The 11,398-nt window shown below is 45.5% G+C and overlaps 1 pseudogene; it reads left to right on the top strand.

Annotated features, from left to right (window-relative positions):
• The first annotated feature begins 7,405 nt into the window (after positions 1 to 7,405).
• On the top strand, positions 7,406 to 7,979 carry LOC138401088 (bcl-2-like protein 2 pseudogene; annotated as a pseudogene).
• Positions 7,980 to 11,398: the final 3,419 nt, after the last annotated feature.

Below are 11,398 nucleotides of genomic sequence, written 5' to 3'. Positions count from 1 at the left end.
TGAGCCTAGGAGTTTGAGGTTGCTGTGAGCTAGGCTGATGCCACAGCACTCACTCTAGCCTGGGCAACAGAGCGAGACTCTGTCTCAAAAAAAAAAAAAAAAAAAGAATACAGAATTAGGCTGGGCATGGTGGCTTACACCTGTTAATCCTAGCACTCTGGGAGTCAAGGGTGGGAGGATATCTCAAGGTCAGGAGTTCAAGACCAGCCTGAGCAAGAGTGAGACCCTGTCTCTACTAAAAATAGAAAGAAATTAGCTGGACAACTAAAAATATATAGAAAAAATTAGGCAGGCATGGTGGCACATGCCTGTAGTCCCAGCTACATGGGAGGCTGAGGCAGAAGGATTGTTTGAGCCCAGGAGTTTGAGGTTGCTGTGAGCTAGTCTGATGCCATGGCACACTAGCCCAGGCAACAGAGCAAGATTCTGTCTAAAAAAAAAAAAAAGAATGCCAAATTAATTTGGGTCACAGATGGTTCTTATTTAAAGGATGATCAGGGACATTATCAGGCAGGATATACCATCACTTCCATAGTAGACATAATAGAAAATGCCCAACTCCGAGGAGTAAGATCAGCTCAGATGGCTGAATGGCATTAACCAGAGCTTGCATTTTGGCTGAAGGGAAGATAGCTAATGTATACACTGATAGCAGCTATGCCTTTGGAGTAGCCCATGATTTTGGCATGCTATGGAAACAGAGAGGATTTCTTACTTCATCTGGACAACTTACAAGAAGTGGGCAGCAAGTCTCAGAGCTATTAGAAGCAATTCAAATGCCAAAACAACTGGCAATCATAAAAATTCCTGGGCATCCCAAAGCTAACACTGCAGAAGGTAAGAGAAACAACCTAGTCAATGCTGCAGCAAAGAATGCTACCCTAGGAAAGATGACTTATCCTATATGAGAATGCACCTTCCAACCCACTGATACCCTCGCTAACATTCTTTTACAATACCAACAGGCATCAACCCCCTGAGAGAAACAAATCTGGCAGTAAAAGAGACGTGTATTTGGCCCAAATAGAGAGTTGTGGCTGGGTCCTAACGAAAAACCCATAGTTCCTTTAGGTGCACAATTTCCTCTCCTTCAATTCATTCATGAAATGACTCACTGGGCCCTTAAGAAAATGATATCATGGGCAAAACAGTATTTCTGGAAACTGTCCCCCACAATAGCCCCAAAGGTATATTTTTGTTGTACTGTATGTCCAAAACATAACCCTAGCAACCCTTTAAATGGCTTCCTAGGCCATTTCCCCTTGCCTACAGGACCATTTGAAGTTTGGCAAGTGGACTTTATCCAGATGCCACCATCCAGCATTATAAATACATGTTGGTCTTGGTTTGTGTGTTCTCTCACTGGGTAGAAGCATTTCCTTGTTGGAGGGCTACTGCCTTAACAGTAGACAAAATACTATTGGAAAGAGTCATTCCAGTTTGGGGAATCCCTTCTGAGTTACACAGTGATCGTGGGACTCACTTTACTGGACAAATTATTCAATCCATTTGCAAAATTTGGCCCATAATACAATATTTCCATTGTGCCTATCATCCCCAATCCTCTGGGTTGGTAGAATGGACAAATGGCACAATAAAAACTCAATTAACTGGCTGGGTGCAGTGCCTCAACACCTGTAATCCTAGCACTCTGGGAGGCCAAGGCAGGAGGATCACTCAAGATCAGGAGTTTGAGACCAGCCTGAGCAAGAATGAGACCCCATCTCTACTAAAAATAGAAAGACATTAACTGGACAACTGAAAATATATAGAAAAAATTAGGCCGGGCGCAGTAGCTCACGCCTGTAATCCTAGCACTCTGGGAGGCCGAGGCGGGTGGATCGCTCAAGGTCAGGAGTTCAAGACCAGCCTGAGCAAGAGTGAGACCCCGTCTCTACTAAAAATAGAAAGAAATTATATGGACAACTAAAATATATATATACAAAAAAAAATTAGCCAGGCATGGTGGCGCATGCCTGTAGTCCCAGCTACTCAGGAGGCTGAGGCAGTAGGATCGCTTAAGCCCAGGAGTTTGAGGTTGCTGTGAGCTAGGCTGACGCCACGGCACTCACTCTAGCCTGGGCAACAGAGTGAGACTCTGTCTCAAAAAAAAAAAAAAAAAATAGGAAGAGACAAAAAAAAAAAAAAAAAGAGAGAAACAGAAAAAATTAGCCGGGCATGGTGGCACATGCCTGTAGTCCCAGCTACATGGGAGGCTGAGGCAGAAGGACTGCTTGAGCCCAGGAGTTTGAGGTTGCTGTGAGCTAGGCTGATGCCATGGCACTCTAGCCAGGGTGACAGAGTGGGACCCTGCCTCAAAAATAAAATAAAATAACATAACATAAAATTAAAAAATAAAATAAGATAAAACTCAATTAGCTAAATTAACTGAAGCCTTTAACCTGCCCTGGCCAAAAGCCATCCCACCGGTTTGCTTAACCTTGGGTCCTCTCCCTTAGGAAAGCAGTGTCTGTCACCTTAATGAAATAATAACAGGGAGACCTATGAGGCTGGACGAGGGCTTATATGAGCCAGATTTAGGAGAAATACTACATTATTGTCAGAGACTACTTAAAACTCTAACGAATAATACAAAGCTGGTAACAGTATCTTTCCACAGTGAGCTCCTGGGGGCTGACGATTCCAAGGATCTTGGATTACAGCCAGGTGACCTTGTTTATTGGAAACGGCACCAACTAAAAGAGTCCTTACAGCCTCGCTGGAAAGAATCTTACCAGGTACTCTTAACGAACTCTTGTGCTGCAAAATTGAAGGGAGTTGTCTCTTGGATTCATGTCTCACATCTAAAACGAGCACCCGACCACACTCCTGACCACACCTGGACCTCAAATTGGTCTCTGACACCTGTCTATGACCTCAGAAAACATCTGAGGCCCAAATGGCCTCCAAAGCAACAACTGAAGCAGACAGTCTTTCCAAGACATCGGACCAGGCCCGTCCTCATGAACCCTAAAATAACTTTCATTCTCACTTTACTTGATATAGAGTATATTGCTGCAAACCCTGAATGCCTTAATCAAGTCCCCCAAGAGATTGTTTCAGATCTATGGAATCTCCCTTGGCATAACCTTCTAAATGGATAGGATTATGAATCTCTTTGTTAAAATTAGAAAAATATTTCACTTAATCACCCTCCTTCCCATAATTTCCTCTATCTGCCTACCCCACACTCCTTCTCTCTTCAAACCTAAAAATTTCTCCTGGCTCCCTGCAAACCTCGCTACCTCCCCTGCTGGTAGAATTCACATCATTTGGTATGACATAGATCGGGATGAAATGAAAGCCACTGAATAAAACAGTTCCACTGTAAACATCCCTAGAGGGGGTGCCCTTTGCAGGGTACCTCTATTATAAGGCCTTCACCAAGTATGATGCCCTGCAGGAATATTTACGAATAATACCTCAGGACAATTACTGAGGGGATGTAATCAGGTGGAATATTGCATAACAATAGACATTGGTGATGACAAACTCTTACACCTGCCTGGGTATGATGGGAGAAACCTAGCAGCTTCCTGTGTAAACTGCCGCAGCATAAGCTGCCCAAACGACCAGCAGCCCTGTGCTTGTGGCTGGATGCACTTGTCCACCACCACCCACACTGACATGGCCCACAAAGAACTATTTATGGGAGTCAGTTGGTGGACAGAAGTTCCTCACAGTACAAATTCCACCCTAAGACAAGGGCACCTCTGGGAAGCCTTATGGTACATACAGACAAAGCATACTTGGGTGTAACCTCTACCCACCTGACAATTGTCTGGGATACCCAGTGGTTCTGGGTTGACTCCATTTATCCAAATTGCAGCGAGGCCATTAGTGTACAACGGCAACAAGATTCCTGGTGGATACACCAAAATTGGCCACCCAAAAGACTAAAATGTGATCTCATGGCAGGCATTAGAGCTGGGCCAGGTATACTGGGACAAGCTGAATTCATGGCTAATGAGGAGATACATTCCCTGGAGAAGAACTCTCTCTCAAAAATAGGACACATAGAAGGAAGGCTGTTCCAATGTTGAGCCCAAGAATACTGAGTTATAGAAATGCCCCCTGTATTTTTGGAGACAAGATTTGACCTCAGAAGTCAAATAAGGCCTTGCCTTAAAGAAAAAATAAATGAGTTAGTTCAAAAGCTGCCTTGCTTCAGGAGGGCATCTCATTGGTCAGTAACAGCTGCACTTCAAAGAGACAGCTGTAAACTGGGCCTATGGTTCTCACCTGTTTTGAAAGATAAGACAGGCCTCACCTAGGACCAAAGGTTGCTGGAGCTGACCAACAAAGATCCCCCCCCCCAGATGAGCGCTGATCAAATAGCTATACTAATGCCCAAGCCGGGCCCAGATGGAACCACAGCTCATGTTGACTTCTGAGATCCTCTCTGTCTCCAAGAACACAATCACCAGAGCCAAGATGTCTCTGATTTTTGCTAAAGTAATAGCCTTATCATAAAACTTAGAAGTTTGCCCTAAGAAGATTTTCTAACTCATTGTTCCCCTAGATAGAGTTAGTTAAAGGATCTGTACTAGCCTTTTAAAAGACTTTGACCCTAAACCAAACTGCCAGTGAGTATGTAAATCCCGTTGCCCTTGGCAACGGGCGCCTGTATCTGCCCTGTAAAATACCTGTGTGGAGTTTCAGTCTTTGATATATTTTTGCGGGAAGAAATATGTGATGAGGCAAAGTAATCACTATAGCTCTGTGAGCCACAGTGAAGCCATCTTGTGTACAGGCTCACTGGTGCTGTGTGATTCATAGGCCCATGACCTATGAGCTGAGAGAAAAATACATGAATAACAGAAAAAATAAAGTGATTAACTTGTAAGTGATTGTTCAAAATCACTAGATGTGTATAGTTATATTGTACTGTGCTTGAGAAATGTTCCTGGGAGAAATGTTCCTTGACTTAACGGATGCTATCTGCTTCTGTAAACTTGCTTGCATATAGAATACAATCAAAACAGGTGGGCTGGGGCTGGTCCCAGGCCCCCTGATAATAGAATTTATTACAAAACTGACTCCACCTTGTGTACTCAGACTCACGTAAGACCCCAATGTAAAATAGTATAAAAACTCTTCCTCTTTTCCGGTTGAGCTCTGCTCTCTGTGCTGCTGCCTTTGGCGGTGCAGAGGGTAGTCACTGGCCAGCTAATAAAGACTCACTAGTTTGGCTCAATTTGGCTTTCAAGTGGTCATTTTCTCGTGTCTCAGACCATAACATTTGAAGGCCCCGACCCTAACACAGGGCACTTGGTGACCTCTGGTGCCTGGGATCTGGGGTGGGGTCCAGTGCCTGGCCTATGGGAGAGCTCCTGAGAGACGTTCCTCAGCCCCAGGCAATGGCCAGACCACACTCCAGCCACTGACACCTCAAAATTAACCAATTTCCTTGAACGAGTCTTCTGGACTGACACCGGTGAGTGTTTGGTTTGTCTGCCTTTGGTGGGCCCATTTTGGTGTTCCTTGGGAAAGCTGGATGCAGCTAAGATCCCAGGAACAAGCCCCAAGGAGTGAGACATCACTTGGGGTTTTGGTCATTGTTTTCGGGCTTGGAACACTGTTTTGGCCGTGAGGCCGAGTCAGCAACTATTTGGCACCATGCCAAATAGCTTGGTTTTTCCGAAAACTTTAGGATTTTGTTTCATGTTGGTTTGAACGCTTGTGGTTGATTGGTTTTATGTTAATTGCTGACTAGATACTAGTATATGTTGCTTTTAGAGTGCCACCTCCGTCTGAGTAACACAACCACAAATAGCGTTATTGTCTAGTCTCCCCTCCGGACTGTCACCTGGATGAGAGATGTGAGAGTGTTATAGCCCCACGGCTGATTGGCTACGGGGCTTGAGTGGGTCCTAACCTGCATTTCTGTGGCGACGTCATACGGCATAACGGTGACTCACCCTCTGAAAAGAGAGGTGACCTGTCCTGGGCTTTATACGGGAGCACCTTCAGCCAAGATGAGCCTAAATCCGCACGAAGGGAGCAGCCAGGCAGACACCTAAAAGTACACCCCACCCTATGTGAAAAGTCTGTGTCTCTGTGCCTTGTCATTGTAAAAAACGTTATAGCATGAAAGAGTACACAGCAAATCGTGCTCAAAATCCCTGTGCTGGATAAGTTTAAACTGAAATCTGAGGCCGGGCGTGGTGGCTCACGCCTGTAATCCTAGCACTCTGGGAGGCCGAGGCGGGTGGATCGCTCAAGGTCAGGAGTTCGAGACCAGCCTGAACAAGAGCGAGACCCCTTCTCTACTAAAAATAGAAAGAAATTATCTGGCCAACTAAAATATATATAGAAAAAATTAGCCGGGCATGGTGGCCCATGCCTGTAGTCCCAGCTACTCGGGAGGCTGAGGCAGTAGGATCGCTTAAGCCCAGGAGTTTGAGGTTGCTGTGAGCTAGGCTGATGCCACGGCACTCACTCTAGCCACGACCACAAAGCAACACTCTGTCTCAAAAAAATAATAAATAAATAAATAAACTGAAATCTGATAAAGTGTTGCTCTCATTGTAAGAAAAGTAACTGTGAAAAACAAAAGAATTTTGCCAGTTGCTGCCTCTTGGGCGCCTGTTTCACCTAGCAACAACTCTCATTTGTTTCCTCCTCCTACCCAGTAAATCTAGTAATTTCTCCTTCTCTCTGTCACTGTTCCAGTCTGTTACTTATGGGTTATAAAGAATTCATTGTAAAAACTGCCCTCTATCCAAGGGGGAACCACCTCCCGCTCCGGCGCTGAGTCACTGGTATTCTTTTAGCCCAGCTTATTGCCCTGATTGCCAGTTATACTTATTAACCACAGAACAGGGGCAAGGAGTGCCTTTGTTGGTTTCTCGACAGCAACTACTGTCCACCAAGTATGGGCGAGTGTTCTTAAGGAGTCTCCGGAAGCAGCCGACACCTGCTCTGGTATCGCTGTGAATTCTGTGGCTTCCTTTAGCCTTTCCTTGACTTTCCTTGTTTTTATGATAGATTTAGTGTACTTGCTACCAGGCTTTTTGGCCCTGGTGTTTGGCATAGGACTTTATGGCATAGCTCCTAAGAGAATGGAGCAGGTTCTGTTGATGCTGCTATACTAGACTATGATAGGCTCGGTCCTCCTTTTTAAAACTCTTTCTCGGTTACCCTGTTTAGACTTTTGCCCTCGATAGTCCTCGTTTCTCAGAAACACGGGATCAGGTTCCTAGCTTCTGTAAGGCAGCCACCAGGCGATGGGTCAGGACCAAGGATTCCTGAGATCTAAAGATTATTCCCTTTTTTTTCCTCAAAATGGGTCAATCAGGGTCATGTAAGAACTGCACGCCACTTAATGTTTTTTGAAAAACTTCCAGAAACTTTCAGGGTGATCATTTATATGCTTTTTAATTATATCCATTCATTTATACAGATGACGACCCCAGCCTCAGCCCCAGACACACGAGCTTTGGTGGCAGACTTTATAGGCTATAAGCTGAGACAGAAGGATTATATCTGTAAAAGTGGCCCAGAAAAGGGCCCAGCAGCTGACCCCGCTGCACCGAGCCATGTGGGCAGCTGGAGATGAGTTCGAGACCCGCTTCCAGCGTACCTTCTCTGGTCTGCCGGCTCAGCTGCATGTGACCCCCAGCTCAGCCCAGCAGTGCTTCACTCGGGTCACCAATGAGCTTTTCCAGGGGGGGCCCAATTGGGGCCGCCTCGTGGCCCTGTTCGTCTTTGGGGCTGCACTATGTGCTGAGAGTGTCAACAGGGAGATAGTGGGACAAGTGCAGGAGTGGCTGGTGGCCTACCTAGAGACACGGCTGGCCGACTGGATCCACAGCAGTGGGGCCTGGGCAGAGTTCACAGCTCTCTATGGGGACATGGCCCTGGAGGAGGCAGGGCGTCAAAGAGAGAGAAACTGGGCATCAGTAAAAACAATGCTGATGGGGGCTATAGCACCGGGGACCCTGTTAACTCTAGGGGCCTTCTTCGCTAGCAAGTAAAACAGTTCCAGGGCCAGGTGGGGCTAGGTATGGCCCTTAAAATAGAGTAAATGTTTAGACAGGCTTAAAACAGGGATAGACAAAAAAGATGATATATAAAAAACATATACACAGAAAAGCTGTTAAGGCAAACCCTGGCCCTGATGGGCAACTCCACGGATCCTGGTCAGATACAACATGTCTTCCCCTCCACGTGCCCAGCGTGGGACCCAAACAAGGAGCAAGATAAGGGGGCTCTCCATCAGTATCACCAGACTCTGCTCAGGGCCATGCAGGCCACAGCTAACAGGCCAACTAATTTGTCTATGGTAAGCAAAACCATACAGAGACCTAAGGAGTCTCCGGCGGTGTTCCTAGAACGCCTTTTGAAAGCTTACCGCCTGTAGACTCCCATAGACCCAGAGGCACCAGATAATAGACATGCCATTAATATGCCTTTTCCCACTTCGTCGTCCCCTGCTATTAGAAAAAGCTGCAGAAAGTAAAGAGATTAAAAGGTGCTGTCTGAGTTAATAAAATTGCCCAGAAGAAAACAGACTGGTTGCATACTTGTCTAACAGTTTGGACCTGTAGCATCTGGCTGGCCAGGCTGCTTGTGGGCCATTGCTATGACAGCCGTCCTGGCAAAAGAAGCCTCTAAGCTCACTTTGGGGCAGGACTTGTGTATCATAACCCCTCTCTCAGGAGAGGCTCTAAAAAGTCCACCTGAAGAAGAATGGCTTTCCAACTCACGTACAATCAAGTGCTGTTGCTAGATTCCCCCCAGGATTCACTTCCTGAAGACAACAGCTCTTAACCCTGCCACTCTGCTGCCGGGGGATGAGACAGCAGAGCCACTGCATAACTGCTTCGAGATACTGGAGTCTCTTACCAGCCTAAAAACAGATCTCACCGATCACCCATGGCCAGACCCTGATGAGGAACTGCATATGGATAAAAGCAGCTACATGTCTGAGAAAATCAGGTATGCAGGGGTGGCTACAATAGCTGCTGACCCAATTCCCTGGGCACAGGCTTTGGACATAAAACCTCAGCCCAAAAGGCTAAACTCATAGCCCTGACCCAGGCCCTAAGACTGGGGAGAGCCTTACAATGACACATGTACTTGGGGCACTTTACCAAGAGCAAAGACTGACACCCCAGTGGCAAAAGACAATGCTTTCGCTGATGCAACAGCAAAAATGTCACACAAAAACCAGTGGGGACTCTCCTAACTCTCCCTCCTCTGCCAAAACAGCTCTTGCCAAACTCTCCAAACTACACCAAAAAAGAAGTTAAAATTAAAAAAAAAAAAGCCCTGAAGACTAAAACTGATACAGAAGGTTGGATATTCCTCAGCTACACCACCAAGCCTGGCAAGCTTCAGCAAGGTGCCAGGTCTACACTCAAGTAAATCCAGGTAAAGACATTAACCTTCCCCTGAAGGCCAAGTTGCAGAGACAAGCTCTGGGAAAACATTAAAAAGTGACTTTCACTGAAGTAAAACCAGGTAACTATAGATACCGATATTTGCTTATGTTTATTGACACTTTCTCTGGATGGGCAGAAGCTTTTCTTAGAAAGTCAGAGACAGAACAAACAGCTGTAAAAAAGCTAGTAACTAAAATTGTCCCCAGATTTGGCCTCCTGCTAACATCGGGGTCCAACTGTGGCCCGGTGTTTATCACCAAAACAATTCAATTACTGGCCCAAGTACTAAAGATTGATTAAAAAATTGAATTATGTCTAAAGACTTCACAGTTCAGAACAGGTAAAGAAAATAAATTAGAGACTGGCAAAAACTGGGTGAGCCTCCTTCCCTTTGCCCTGCTAAAAACCAGGTCCACTCCTTATGTTAAAAACATAACCCCATGTAAAACCATGTTCAGCCAACTAACCCCACTCCCGAGAAAGCTCTATTTCAGGTACAGCCTGGAGACCTCGTCTGGATAACAAAACTTCAGCCTGCCAGCTCAGAGGCCAGGTGGACTAGACCCCTGCCAGTGATCCTCACCACGCCAACAGCCATGAAGTTTGCCGGAAAAGTGTCATTACATCCACCACGCGCGGATCAAAAAGGCAACCCCAGATCAGCCCCCTGAGAAATAGTTCACCTGGCCCACCGAGGACCCACTAAAGATAAGACTTTCCAAAAACTCCTCTAATTCCTCCTAGTTATCTGTTTTAATCTGGCAGGTGATACCCCCCACCAATATACACTATACCTGGGTGCTTCCCAGGACAGTAGATAAGACTGTTATAGCCCAAAACTCCACCCTATCCCAGCCGGTCCTCCGCTTTGACCTCTGACAGTAAACAAACAGTGATATTAGAGAGGGTATGGGAGACCGAGCTATGGGTCTGACAGAATAACAAGGGTTAAAAGCTTATCAACACTATGCCTACCCCCTGCATCATAAACAGCCTACTTTCTCATATTAAACAAAGAGTTCAAGCTGTAAAACTTATGATCGTCCAAACTCACTGTCAACATATTTGTAACTCTCTTATTGTCCTTAGCAGGACCTTTAGTTTTGTTTCTCCTAACCCTGCTAGTGGGTCCGTCCTAGCCCTGACAGTGGGTCCGTGTATTCTAAATTACCTGTTGGTACAAAGTGTTAAGCTCATGATATTACACACCCATTATCACCATGTGTGCAAAGATAAATCAAGGATTTGATTCCATGTGAAAACCAGAGGGGAATGTGATGAGGCACAGTAATACCTATGGCTCTGTGAGCCACAGTGAAGCCATCTTGTGTACAGGCTCACTGGTGCTGTGTGATTCATAGGCCCATGACCTATGAGCTGAGAGAAAAATACATGAATAACAGAAAAAATAAAGTGATTAACTTGTAAGTGATTGTTCAAAATCACTAGATGTGTATAGTTATATTTTACTGTGCTTGAGAAATGTTCCTGGGAGAAATGTTCCTTGACTTAACGGATGCTATCTGCTTCTGTAAACTTGCTTGCATATAGAATACAATCAAAACAGGTGGGGTGGGGCTGGTCCCAGGCCCCCTGATAATAGAATTTATTACAAAACTGACTCCACCTTGTGTACTCAGACTCACGTAAGACCCCAATGTAAAATAGTATAAAAACCCTTCCTCTTTTCCAGTTGAGCTCTGCTCTCTGTGCCGCCACCTTTGGCAGTGCAGAGGGCAGACGCTGGCCAGCTAATAAAGACTCACTAGTTTGGCTCAATTCGGCTTTCAGGTGGTCATTTTCTCACGTCTGAGACCATAACAAAATATATCCATCCAGACACCCTCCCTTTGTCTATTTTCATAAACTTTACTTTATAAACTATATCTTTGGCTCTGCGTATTATTATTATTCTTTTCTTTCTGTTTCCTACCATTTTTTCCATCCTTTGTGATCACCCCTGCCTGAGAAACCAGATGGACCAGAAAGAGAAAAACCTCTCTGCGGGG

Source organism: Eulemur rufifrons, chromosome 20 (assembly GCF_041146395.1).
Source record: "Eulemur rufifrons isolate Redbay chromosome 20, OSU_ERuf_1, whole genome shotgun sequence".
Lineage (NCBI taxonomy): Eukaryota > Metazoa > Chordata > Mammalia > Primates > Lemuridae > Eulemur > Eulemur rufifrons.
This window is presented reverse-complemented; position numbering and strand designations above follow the sequence as displayed.